Source organism: Lagopus leucura, unplaced genomic scaffold (assembly GCF_019238085.1).
Source record: "Lagopus leucura isolate 7727_CA_CO unplaced genomic scaffold, USGS_WTPT01 Super-Scaffold_100012, whole genome shotgun sequence".
Classification (NCBI taxonomy): domain Eukaryota; kingdom Metazoa; phylum Chordata; class Aves; order Galliformes; family Phasianidae; genus Lagopus; species Lagopus leucura.
The window spans coordinates 14,860,410-14,872,808 of NW_024962267.1; the positions used below are offsets into that span (position 1 = coordinate 14,860,410).

A 12,399-nucleotide genomic window follows, 5' to 3' on the forward strand; every position below is an offset into this window, starting at 1 on the left:
CACTTTTTCAACATTGTCACTACCATTAGCTGGGAATTTTCATCACTACTGAACAAGAGACTGCATGCTGCATTTGTAACAATCTGCACCAGAGATGACTCACTGTTGTTGTTGGCACTGCTGAAACACACCACACCGCTCTGCTCACATCCACTGTTTGGTCCACATAAACTTTCAGCAAGTGTCAATGAATGTCAGTTGGTGCTGTTTTTTCCACATGCAGGAATTCAGTGACAAACCTCTGCTTTGTACTCACTTCACAGAACTACATACAGAACTTCTATGTCAGACACCATTTTGGCAGACTCCTGCTTTTATCCATCACATACCAACAAAATACAATAGAGTATTGGTGGGAAGGTTCAACGTCTACTGCTATACCACCAGCATCTAGCCTTGGATGATGTGGGCTGACATCATAAAGTAGGAGGCACTATTTTTTGGGCCACTCACTGGGAAAGTCACTGCCACTAAAGCATGGGACAGGCTGCACTGCAAGCTGTGCCAGGCTGCAGGTTGGACACATCTGGCTTAGAAGCAGCAAGACCCATGGAATTTGTGGCTATTTTTTTATTTGATTATCTAGGAGATACTTGATTCTCAGCTTGTCTGAAACCCAGCCCAGCTGAGCCCAACCTTGCAAAGATTTCCAGTTACTGTTCTTGTACTTGACTTGGATGACACGTCAAGTACCCTCCTGATCTGAGGATCTCATACACATAAATTTTGCACCCTAAAATGGTATTTGGGCAAAAACACTAATTAGAAATGGAAGACGAGCGTTTGCCACGATGGGCAACATAAGGGACAAAAATCAAAGCCGAAAACATCCACCTACCTCAATTCATGCTAGTCATGCCAACAGGCCCACAGAACATAAATGAAAGAATTTTAGATAGACCAGTACTAACACTTCACTCAACACCAATAGTTATGATCCCTTAGAACCACGGTACCACAGAAGCCAAGCTCTGATGCACGAGGTAACTTCATTAAGGCAGGTATTTATTATGGAGGTTTTAGGACAGCTGGAGTTCTAGTCTATGGTTTATTCCAAAATTAGGATCACACGACATGAAACAAACCATATGTTCAATTTGGTGAGAGTTTAATTCTATAAACCATCAGTCATTAACTAAAAGCATACTTTGTGCGAGGGCAACATTCACATTTCACTTAGGCATTACTGAACCGTGAATGGAAGTGACTGCATAACCGTATCCTACAGCTGTCAGAGGATGAAAAAAAAGAAAATGCCACACGAATAAAAATGACTGAAGATTTAAAGAATTAGATAATGTTTGCTTTAGAACAGGGATAAGAGTGAGGCTTAAGGACTTCTCCTCACAGCTGTATACTTCTGTTTTGCTTAAGTAGCTTCCTTTATTATACAGTCTACTGTACATATATCACTATCTAAATCTAGATTTCTTAATCTACTAAGTTTTTCTTGAATATCACGAATAGGATGGACTGAGATACAACTATGCAATTCAGAGCAAAATGGTAGACTAGACAACTAACAAACTGAAGCCTAAACAGGATTCACAGAACTTCCACGTGTTGCATTTTGATAATACTACTTGTTATCGTGGAATTTCATAAATCGAGGTTATGAGTGCTCACAGGATTTTGTTGCTGCTCAAAAATAAGATTTCTGCTTTGGGTAACACCTGATATTAGAATTCTAGCATGTAAAAAATGACCATGAAATTCCAGTACTTTTTAAGCAGGCCTTAACAACAAGTTTTTGTTTATGTTAGCAACTGTAAAAGTCACTTCTCATTGTCTGCAGAAGACAAGGAATAATTGGCTGATAACCACGCCAAATAAAATCCTTCCTACAAATGTTGTATAGTATGCTACTATGAAATCCTCACATCCCAGAGTACCCCTGAACAGCATTACAAAGCATTCTGATGACCAATTCTTCAGAAAATAGAAGATCAAAATAGACATGAGCCATACAGATCCATCTTTCTCTAGAAAGTGTCATCGTATCAGTGACATCCACAAGGAAAACTCTGAAGCCAGCCAACCAAAACACAGAACTTAAATATATAAGACTCACTGAAATATTTCTGTATATCTCAGTTCACAGTTAAAACATACATATTATATCCTGTGATTAATGACAGCAGAAGAATTTCATGCTGCATTTCCTCAAATAGCTGACCAAAGAAATTTTAGAGGATTAAATGCGTAATGGGAACTCACAGTCTATCAGCTGTTTATGCACAATGATATGTGGTCACATATTCCCTATTATTCCTGTCAAAATGAAAGCACACTGAAGATGAATTAGCGCTGTTTCTTGCTCATAGTATATAACGCATACCATAATGAAGCTATCAGAATTAATTAATTCATTTTGAGAGTGTCAAGGTTAATTTGATGCTATAATACCTTCAGTTCATGGTACTTATTTTAAAAGGCCTGACTACTGTCCTCAGACTACCTGCTTCACATAAATGCTACTTGAACATGAGTGAAGGACTTATTTCACAAAATTGAATTAACAGATAGTTGTAAAATTTAATCTTTTCCACGTCTTAAATTGAGTCAGAATTAGTTTGCTCAAGAGAAAAAGTTGTAGCAGCAGTTTTATTCAGAGCAAATGTGCTATCAAAAAAGGTAATGTGGAAAAAATCTTTTTTTTTTTTTTTTGAAGTCAGAAATGAATCACGTCACTTAGATAATTTTTTCTACTACGAGGTACACATGCTTTAAAGCCAGATAGCAAAAACCATAAGATCTGCACTGAATATAACTTTAATTAGTTTTAGTTACGTTAGCAATGCCTTTATACGTCTGAAAGATTTATACCATGCTGATATCAAACAATACCATAGCATTAGAACTGTTTGAAAACCAAAAAGCTGAATTTTGAAGTGGGGTGGTTGACTTGACTCTACTTGTGCCACAGTGGAGTGGAGGCATTTCACGAACGAGCACAGATCAGAGCTGCATACAGAAGCAGAAGATGTCAAAGACAGTACCGAATATAGATGGTAGGTTGAAACCTGGTAATATATTAAATTGCATCTGATCCTCTATTTTTTGGAATCATTAAAGAAAAACATTTTTCAAATGAATAGATCTGCATCGGGTCTTTATTTAGACAACTTCAGTTCTCATACCAGTTGGCCCATTTGAGCTGGATTTACTCAGGATAACTAGCAGTTCATGGTCCAGACAGTCCTACCCAAAACCATTCATGCAACAACTCAGTACTGCTGATCATGGACACGGTGGTTGTTTACATAAAAGGCAGAAAGAAAAGTTGACCTTTTGAAAAGTCTTCAACAGTCTGAGGTAAGCGTAACACTACCAATATTCCAATGGGATGTTATATGCTTATATATGATCTTTTTTTTTTTTAAAAGACATTATTTGTACACAGATGTTCACTTTCCAAATGGAATTAATTTTCTGGCAGTTCTGAAGGCCATCTTGAGGCCATGACATTTCATTTCACTTGAAAACAGTTCATTTTGACAAAAGGACAAACTCTGATACCACAGTTGTATCAGTCAATAATAATGCCAGGGAAGACATCAGCATAGCTGGGATAAAGCAAGCGAGCATTCAAATTTTATAAAATGCAAGCTCCTAGTCATTTGGATTACATTAAAAGTGAAAACGAGTTTGTTTTTTTTTTGTTTTTTTTTAATGGGCTTTTTATTAAGCATAAAAGGAAGGCTTCAAAGCACAAGGGATTCCTACCAGTCATCAAATACCAACTCTCATTACAAGACACACAGGAACTGCAAATCTTATGCAGCCACCAACAAACACCAAAAGCTCTGATGAAGCAGCCTTGATTCAAACAGCATTTGCAGTGAAATATAGTAGGTACATTTCAATTATTTCAAGGAAGCACCTAAAAGGCTTTATCTAAACCATTAGGGTAGCTCTTCCTGTATTACTTGTACAGGAGCCAAGACGAATTGGTTAATAGTGAGAGGCAGTGGAATAGGAGAGGTGATTGTGGATCGAGAAGATTGGCTCGCATTTTCTTATGTATGCAGCTAATATACATGTGTACATAAGTCTTTGGTTGACACTGCAGTATTAAGAATCGTGCAGTGAGACAAAAGCCACTGCTACAAACCCAATTACAAACGCCCAGACAAGAGCATTCCTCCAGCAGGGCCATGCCTTGTAAAGAACAGACCAATCTGGCAAATCCAGGTCTTCCAGTGCTTTCTCCTGACACCAGGAAACTGCTTATCTTTTATCTACATTCATCTCACAGGCAGGAGGTCTGCCACATACTAAGAGTTTCTATTTTCATCCTCAAAAGTGATCCAGAAATGTTAGGATGTGGCAGTGCCTCCACAGCGGAGCATACTTGTTGTGATACACTTATACACAGACTGATTGAAAATGCATGCTGGAAAACAAGGGGAAAAAAAGTTCACTGTCACCTGGAACCGATTTACAAGACAACACTGTGCTTGGTAACAAAATTATTTCCCAAACATGTAAACATTTCTCTGCAAACCACTGAAGTCATAGATTCAGTTTTTCCACTTCCTCAGGACAGTCAGGAGAAACCATGCTGGTCACCACTTCACAACGAGAAAACAGAAAAGACCTTGTCTGCACTGCTGATCTGCTATGCAGGTAACCTATGCAGAGCCTTGAACAGCAACTGTGCCGGATGCACAACAGTTCACCACAGAAAGATTTATTATTTCCTCTATCACTCCAGTTCTAGTGGCTTGCCAAATAGATTTTCTCCTGTACAGCACAGTTTGTAGCACACCCAGGTTTTACAGAAAGACTAAGTGCCCAAGGAAGGTGGAAAATGTCAATCAAAGGCAGAAAACTACTCATTTAAAATAACATAAACTATATTTCAGTATCAGAAGGGTGAAGATGCATACTTAAGACTGTCAGCAGTATTTCTAAGTTTTCCTCAGATTAACTCCTAACATGTACTGTGTTGGAGAAGTTCTAATGCAACTACACTTCGAAAAATCATTATCACAGAACTAGATGATCTCTGAGGTCCTTTTCAACCCAGGCCAATCTATCAGTCTATGATTTCAACAGCTATATCAACCAAGCACACAAAGAATCATGCTTGGTAGCAACAGTGGTATGGTACTGACAACTGACAAAAACCAACTGAATGTGACTTGGGGAAAACATCAACTCCTCTTCCTCAAAAAGCAAGAATAAAGAACCTACCCCAGCCACCAAGTTTGTCAGAAAACATAAATCCTTACTATGCAACAGATACGCATAGACTGAAGTACCTGATGAGCTTTGAACCTACCATTAACAAGTTCACACAAGCCATATGCATTTTTGCTGTCTTCTGACAATGTATCTAGCTAGAATTGAGCTGATTTTCTTTCTAGCAGCTTGCATGACACCACATTTTACATTTGTGTCTAAAATGCTGTAACACCATAAAGAGATAGAAAACACAGCAAATGACAGCAGGGTAGCAGAGCCCCAGCCTGCAGCAAGTAAGGATGAGCCCAAGCACAGCAGCCATGAATACAGAAACACAGGAAAAAAATTACTTACCTTTAGAAAACCTCACACAGCCAAAAATCTCCAACAAAATACTAAACTCCTATGCCAGCCCTTAAATGAGGCCTGGGAGGGGGTGGATGCTGGTTCCACCCCTTCCAATCACTCAGGAACATTGGTTACACCTGAGCTCCCCTGGGTTGTCCTTGCCTTTCCACCAGCTGCTCAATCAGGCCATGAATCAGTATTTCTGCTATAACTGTTGTTGATAACTCAACAGCATTTTAACTGTTGTTGAACAATGCAAACATAGAATCATTGAATCACCAAGGTTGGAAAAGACCTACAAGATAATCCAGTCCAACCGCCCACCTACTGCCAATAGTTCTCACTAAACCTTATCCCTCAACGCAATGCCTACACGTTCCTTGAAGACCTCCAGGGTTGGTGACTCCACCACCTCCCTGGGCAGCCTATTCCAGCACCTGACGACTCTTTTGGAGAAACAGTATTTCTTAATGTCCAACCTGAAGCTCCCTTGGTGCAATTTAAGGCCTTTCCCTCTTGTGCTATCACTAGTTAGACAAGAGAAGAGATCAATCCCCAGCTCACCACAACCTCCCTTCAGGTAGTTATAGAGAGCAAAAAGGTCTCCCCAGAGCCTCTTCTCCAGTGTCAAGATGTCCTCCATTTCTCACTCTGCTCCACAGCTAGAAATCTGAGGGTGGGCAAGTGGCAAGGCACAGCTAGCCCAAACTAACCAAAGAGATGTTCCACACCATATAATATCACGCACACAATAAAATATAGGATCAAAGTATGAGAAAGAATCTTTCCCTAGTAGCTGCTACTCAAAGATTGGCTAAGCATTGGTTTGGTGGAAAGAGATGGTGAGTAATTACCGTTGCATAATTTTCTCCCGCATTCTTACTTCTTTTTCTTTCCCCTTTAATTTACTGACTTTTTTTTTTTTTTTTTTTTTTTTTTTTTTTTTTAAATATATCTTGCTTGTGACTTTCATTTTGCATCTGCCATTCCAATTCCCCCTGCTGTCCTAGCAGGGCAGGAAGCAGGCATACAGCATGCCTCGTTGTTCAGGGTGAACCCATCTCTCTTGCATGTTTAAACAAAGCAAAAGAATATTTTTACATCTAGAACTTGTTGCCAAGTGGACAATTGCAATGCACAGCAAGTGCCAAGGCCGTGCACCTCAGAAGCACGCTGCAACTCTAGCAACCCTTGCAGCCATATTTGCTTGCAGAGTGCTGTGACAAACTCTTCGGTCTCACACAAGCTACCGCTGCCCTGCTACGCATTTCTTTTATGACTTCACAGCATGCCACACAAAGACTTATTGACTTAAATGCACCAGGAACAGAGAGAAGGAAAAAAAAAAATACATCTGTAATTAACGTAGCTAGGCTGCAAAAGACCCTGAAGACAAAACAACTTCCATTTTCATAGATTTGCGGGTGAAACAACATACCTTTTTGGTATTGTCAGTGCTTTGCACTTTGCTGCATACACGGCTCGGCTACAACTTCTCTCGCACTCATGTGGGCACAGCTTGCAAAACATCCCGTTTGATTGCACGGGCAAGCACAGACATGCCGTCCATCCCCACGGCAACCATTTTGGATCTTGCACCACCTAATTTCACTCACATGAAAAATATCGACGTTCTAAGGCGATCAGCTCCGGCGCAGGCTCACTTTGCAACAGAGGGGGAAATCACAGCGTTTGTGGCGAAGTCCCGAAACCCGGGAGCCCCCAGGGTGCGAGGAGCCGCCAGCCCGCTGCGAGCCGCTGAGGGACCGCATGGCGGCGACCTGTAATAAGGGCGGGAAATTTAAATGGCACCGCACGCTCGGCAGGGGAGGCGGCGTACCAACGCAAAGAGAGAGCTGCCACGAGCTCCCAGCGCTAATGAGAGCAGCTGAGCATGTAGCCTGCATTCTCTCTTGAAACAAACGCGGCGAGCACCTGCTGTAACGGCCAAGCTGAGGTAGAAACTCAGACTGGAGGGACAGCCTTATCTTCCAGGGCTGATACAGACAGAGCTTGGGAGCAAAAGAAGCTAAGAAAGCTTCCAGTCCTGAGGAGATAGAAGCCCGCAGAGTGGACCTGCAGCTCTGCTCAGAGCAGGAGGAGTCTCCCCTTGTCCACAAAGTATCCCCTAAGCAATAGAGAGCTCTGGGGCTGCAAAAAGGGAAGGGTATTGGTGACAGCCATGTTAAGCTGGTCCAACCAAGGGCCAGTTCTCCACACAGAGAGGCACTGAGGCATTCATTTGCCATTCAGATAATCTCCCTAGAGTGGTTTTCCACCTGCTGGCAACCTTCATTTGCGATATCAAGAAAAATTACTGTCCCTAGGAAGGCAAGAGGACTACCATCCATTCCTGCTTTTACAAGAACTTTTTAAGGTTAAGACAAGGCCTTCTGCTCCTCGTATTTCAGGTAGGCACCAATGAGGCTGCAGGGAGAAGCCTGATGGCTGTCAAGAGGGACTTCAGGGCATTGGAGTGGTTAGTTTATGGAGTGGGAGTTCAGATGGTGTTCTCCTCCTCCTTTTCTGCAGCAGGGAAAGAGTAGGAAGACCCACGCGATCAACTTGTGGTTAAGAGGATATTGTTGTTGGAGAAATGTTTTTTTTTTTCTTCTCATGGAGCAGTTTATTCAGCACCAGGCCTGCTGGCAGCAGATTAAGTCCACCTGGGTCAAAGGGGAAAAAGGATTCTGGCCCAGGTGTTGTTGGGGCTGATTGACTAGGCTCTGAGTTAGGTTTGAAGTGGGAAGGGGATAAAACCATGCTCGCTGTAGATGAGCCTAGAAACAGCACGTGATGGTCAGAGGTGAGACTAATAGCCTAGGTGTAGTGCATCTGTACCATTGTGTGCAACACAGGCAACAAACAGGAGGATCTTGAAACCATGGTGTGACAAGAAAGCTATAACTTCTTTGCCATCACCAAAACATGGTGGGATCATTCTCATGACTGGAGTGCTGCAGTAGAGAACTATAAACTCTTCAGGAGGGATAAGCAAGGAAGGAGGGGCAGTAGGGTGGCTCCATATGGGAATAATGAAATTGAGTTGTTATAGGTGAGGACCGGGGGCATCCTGATCCTTTCCTTTTTGTAGCCCCAGAACATCTCTGTTGCTTAGGGAGTACTTCATGGACAAGGATCTGACACCCTGGTGAGAGTATTGCAGACCTGGAGATGTTTAAGGAAAGAGTAGGCATAGTACTTAGAGACATTGTTTAGTAAGCGATATTAGCTGCATATAAAATATATAGTTAGTATCAATAGCTAACAGAACTTCTCATTTTTTTTTTTTTTTTTAATTAAAACATATAAAAGTGGCAAACCCCCATGAAACTAGCAGGTTAAACATATGCACTAATGCATGACAAATGGGAACTAAGCAGGAGATAGAAGCCAGGGTGCGATTAGAAAACTATGACCCAATTGCTACCATGGATACCTGGTGGGACATATCACAGAAACATTGCAATTGAGGGGTACAAACTTTATAGAAGAAATAAGCAGAGAAGAGAGGGCGCGTTGCTGTCTATGTTAAGTGGATAGATTATTACTTGGAAGGGCTGCCTCTGAGAAACAATCAAATTGTGAGCTTGCAGGTAAAACTGGATCTAAATAGTCTTTAAAGTCCCTTCCAACCTAAGTCATTCTATGTTTCTATGATATGTCTATGATACATTGCTTTATTTCAATTGCAATCCATGTCTGCCTTTTACGAAAGGGTTTGAGAAAAAGTTATGAGCAAGAATGAATGCACAGCACCGTCTCAAATGTTTGCCTATCTTTGCTCTGATGGGACACGAGAGATAGGAGACAAGACTTGAATTTGGCTGCAAATTCCTTGGAAACAGGTTTCCATCCTCCTTATTTGAGAGACAGGGTAATAAGATTGAAAAACAATCCTGGTTTGATAATATTTTAATAGGCACATTGACAAATGTATTAAAACAGTGGAGAAAGCTTTAGTTGGATTCTCACACTGACCTTAAGGAAGAAAAGAACATGGCTTAACTATTCCAAATTACTTCCTAAATCAAAAGTAAGAGCTAAGGACCATGGCTTAGAAGATTGGAATGTTCTAAATGCTATAGACCATCACCTCATTAACTTCTACATCTTTCAAACAGAAATAATCTAAGTGGAAAGAAAAGGAACATCTGGATTGTTTTCAACCTCAGAGTACCTTTACATTCCAGTTGCACACCTTCAATGCTGTAATTTCCCTCAGCATATCTGAAGCGATTAGCCTATCTGAAGGACATTTCAGGAGAAGGAGGATAGGCATTGGGACATCATTACCTCCTGCCATTGCATATCTGACCCCTTTTTTTTCCTCCAGTTCCTAGACCCGCTGAACATTCCCACAAGAGTTAGTTCACAAAGCACATTGGAACCAGAGCAGGGAATGAGCTGTAGACATGCCAGGAAACCATCTTCCTCCCTACGAATTTCCATGCTGCTAAACTCATGGGAGCATTTTTTCTCATTTCCTCTGAATATCAAGGGTAGGCTGGAGAAGCTCATGTGAGGATTGTGTACCTCTCCCCTGAAGGAGTATCTGAGTCTCTGGCGAGCTACTAACAGTCCCAACACAGATAACTGCTACTTAAAGCACGTGCAGTTTTTCCATGCTGCTTTGTAGCATCTGAATTAACATACTAAGGCTGCTCTCAGTCATGGTACTTCCAGCTTTCTAATGCTAGATTGAAATCTTTTACTTCAATAATAAAAGCAAAGGATCATTCACTCTGAACCATGATTAAGACTTCATGCATATAAAATAATTGCTACTCAGCACAACTCCACTGTGTCCTGCTTTTTTTTTTTTTTTTTGCGCTGTAATATAAAGAAGAAAAACAAGACTAAAACCTAAGTAACTATCTACCAAATCACGAGAAAGTTATCAGTTCATTCCTGAAGTGCTTTCACTAAATCAGTAGTATTACTTGTTGAGAAGCATAGTTAAATGCTTGGATTGGTATCACATCCAGTCCTTGAAGGACATCGTCTTTCCTGCCTTTTGTCCATCACCCTTCAAATTCTTAACAAAGGGTGGCTTGAAAAGAAATCAAAGTAGAAATACATGCGAATAAACAAAAGAGGACACAGCCAGCATTTACTTCTTCCAGAAAGATCTTCAATTCTTTTGCTACCAAACCATTGGTGTCTTAAAGTAAGGAAGAGTGAGGAAGCAGGGAGATTGTAGTTAGGAAACTGTGTGTTTTCTCCTTGCTGCTGCTTGGAGTTTCTAGGCACTAACAGCATTCTTCTTGTTGAGCTCATCTATTTTTACTCAGGGTCTTAAATTTTGTAGTCTGAGTAGAAGCTTCTGAGTGCAGTGCACATTTTTGAATTATTTTAGGACTAACAGTTATTTTTGGATGTGTTTGAGAGAAAAAATTCAATCAGAACTGGAGACAGCCTTTTAAATATATATATTTATGTATCTCTGCATTGAATTGAGCAAGTATTTAGTGCATCTCACCTACTTTTTCATTCTATTTATACTAGTGCTGATGTAAATTTTATTGCAGCAAGTACATATTTCTCCTTAGACAGCTGGAAGTTTTTTGGTTTTTTTTTGGTTGAGGTCAGTATTGGTCACTAGATAAAACTGAAAATGATTTCATTAACATTTGTTATAGAGGACTTTATGGTGAATCTTCTGTGAGTCATGGAATACCATTTTGAAACAGGAGGATATGTTCTTCCACTCACTGTGGGATTCTAAACTCCTGGGTCAAAAAAAAAAGTAGGAAGATTCTGCAGTGTTCTGTTAGCCCCAAACCATTAATCTGTGATTTAATGAATATGCAGATAGATGCAATGCTGAAAACAGACTAATCAAGAAGGCAGCAGAGACGAATAGCGCAGACATATGGGTCCAGGCAGAAGAAAGTCCATGCTGACCACCATGGGTCCATGCTTAAGAAAGCATGAATACACAATTTGTTTTTATCCTGTTGCCATCCTGATTGGTTAATGCCACACTGCTTTATCCTTAGACAATTCACTTTCCAAATAACAGATGAAAGAATGTCACATCTGCAGTGACTGTAGGCAGGCAGCAATATGCAAAGTGCTCTGCAAGACTCTCAGCTACTTGGTGGAGCCCATGCACACACACACACACACACACACACACACACACACACACACACACACAGAGAGAGAATACCGTGGGGGTGATGTCTGACATCCGGAATTCATTCTCACTAGCAGTATTAAGTCAGCACTATTTTAATTTATGAAACTTTACCTCCAGTAAATGATGCAGAAGTTTCACTTGGAATTTAGCATTTAGTGGATTATCCAAGCCAGAGTTGGGCAGAAGGAATGACTGCATTCACTTCTATACTTCTTGAAGGAATAAATCATCTTGAGGGACGTTTTCCTCTTCTGCAAATGAAAATAAAGGCACGTGCCAGTTCACCACTCTTATTGCTTAACATTTCTACTGATTTCACAAGAATGTATTGCTCAACTTCCTCTAAAGAAGCTGTGTGACTGTTAGGTGATGAGAGAAAGCTTAGATGAATGTTCATCCATTGTAGTGATGACTGCAGAACGCTTAGATTTGCTTTTGTTGTATGAAGGCTTTCCACTGACGTTGGTGGGATTGATCATTCATTTGCATGTTTCAAATATGGCTTTAGAAGACTAGCAAGAACATCCTGCTGCAGAACAGTGATTTATCAAATAGTCTTTCAAAACCGTTTATAATTTCCTGGTATGAGCAATTTGGCAGTGAAATCAGGGGATACAGGACAGAATGGAAAAACAGTTCACTTGTTATTAAAACTGCTGATTTAGAGAGATCTGAATTGCTCCTTTCTTGGTCAGATTGTACTTAGTGAAAGCAAG

The 12,399-nt window shown here is 40.7% G+C and overlaps 1 long non-coding RNA gene across 4 annotated transcripts in view; it reads right to left on the reverse strand.

Annotated features, from left to right (window-relative positions):
- LOC122181942 overlaps positions 1-12,399 on the reverse strand; it is a 128,744-nt gene that overhangs the window by 49,490 nt on the left and 66,855 nt on the right. For 2 of the 4 annotated variants that reach the window (XR_006179628.1, XR_006179627.1), the window contains one exon: positions 11,795-11,934. The exons of 1 other annotated variant lie outside the window; for it this stretch is intronic. This is a non-coding gene — a long non-coding RNA (uncharacterized LOC122181942). Of the gene's footprint in view, positions 1-6,976; positions 7,275-11,794; positions 11,935-12,399 lie in introns of those variants that run through there. One more of the 4 variants, XR_006179629.1, reaches the window with a different exon arrangement.